Source organism: Petaurus breviceps, unplaced genomic scaffold (assembly GCF_028583685.1).
Source record: "Petaurus breviceps papuanus isolate PSGF00001 unplaced genomic scaffold, PetGlider_PUasm1.0 90515, whole genome shotgun sequence".
NCBI lineage: Eukaryota > Metazoa > Chordata > Mammalia > Diprotodontia > Petauridae > Petaurus > Petaurus breviceps.
In genome coordinates, this window is record NW_027187269.1 from 71,284 (window position 1) to 72,607 (window position 1,324).

The window sequence follows — 1,324 nt, forward strand, 5'->3', positions numbered from 1 at the left end:
AAAGTAGGAAAAATATGAAATATATGACAGGGAAACAACTGACATGGAATACAGATAAAGGAGAGATAATTGTAAAATTATTGTATTACCTGTAAGAAATTATTTTTAAAAATCTTCCTAGACATCACATTTCCAGAAATTGTAGAGGAAACATGCCCTGATATCTTAGGTTTAGAGGGTAAAATAGCAATTAGGATCGCAAAACAAAAAGCTCCCATAATTGTTATATCCAAGTTGCACAGCTTCCAGGACAAGGAAAACTATTGCAATCAGTCACAAAGAAATAATTCAAATATCGTGGAGCCACAGTCTGGATAAAACAAAATGGAGCAGCTTCCATATTAAAGGAGCAGTTAGCTTTGAATAAATTCCAGAAGGAAAAGGAACTCATTCAAAAATAACTTCTCAAGAAAAAATAGGTATAATCTGTGGAAGGAGGAAGGGATGTATATTTAATGATAGAGGGGAATTTCAAGCATTCTTAATGAAAAAAAGTTGAATAGAATATTTGACATTCAAATTCAAGAATCAAGAGAAACATAAAAAGAGAAATCATAAGGAACACAAAAAGTTTAAACTATTTCCATTCCTATAAAAGTAGATGCCTCATATAACTCCTCATATCTTTATCATTACTAGAGCAGTCAGGGGTCCACATAGACAGAGGGCGTGAATATGAGTTGATTATGTTTGGATGATATGAAAATGGAGGGTTGAGAAAGAGGGATACATTGGGAGAGGTACAAAATGAAAGAAAGAAAGGGGTAAGATTTCCTCAAAAAAGAAGAAAGAATGAAGGGAAATACAATTTATTACAAATTACTCTTAAAGTGGAAGCAGATAGCAGAATGAATTAGAATCCAGTGTTCAACGACATGTTGTTTAGGAGAAACATGCTTGAAACAAAAAGACACACTCAAATGGTTAAAATTAGGGGCTGGACCAGAATCTATTATGCTTTCACTGAAGCAAAAATCTCAGGTGTAGAAATCATGATATCAAACAAAGCAAAAGTAAAAATAGACCTAATGAAAAGAAAAATCTTGGAAACTGAATTTTGTAAAAAGCACCATGGAAATTTCACCAAGTGAAATAAAAAAATTTGTAAATAGCTTTATTCAAATAACCTTTTTTTTTCAAATTCCTCAAATATGTAGGTAACTGAGTTAAATATACAAAAACTAGAAACATTTCCCAATTGATAGATGGTCAGATGATATGAATAGGTAGTTTTCCAAAGAAGAATTCAGAGTTATCTATACCCATAAGAAAAAAAATCTAAATATTAAGTGAGGAAACTAATTAGAATGACTCTGGGGCCAAT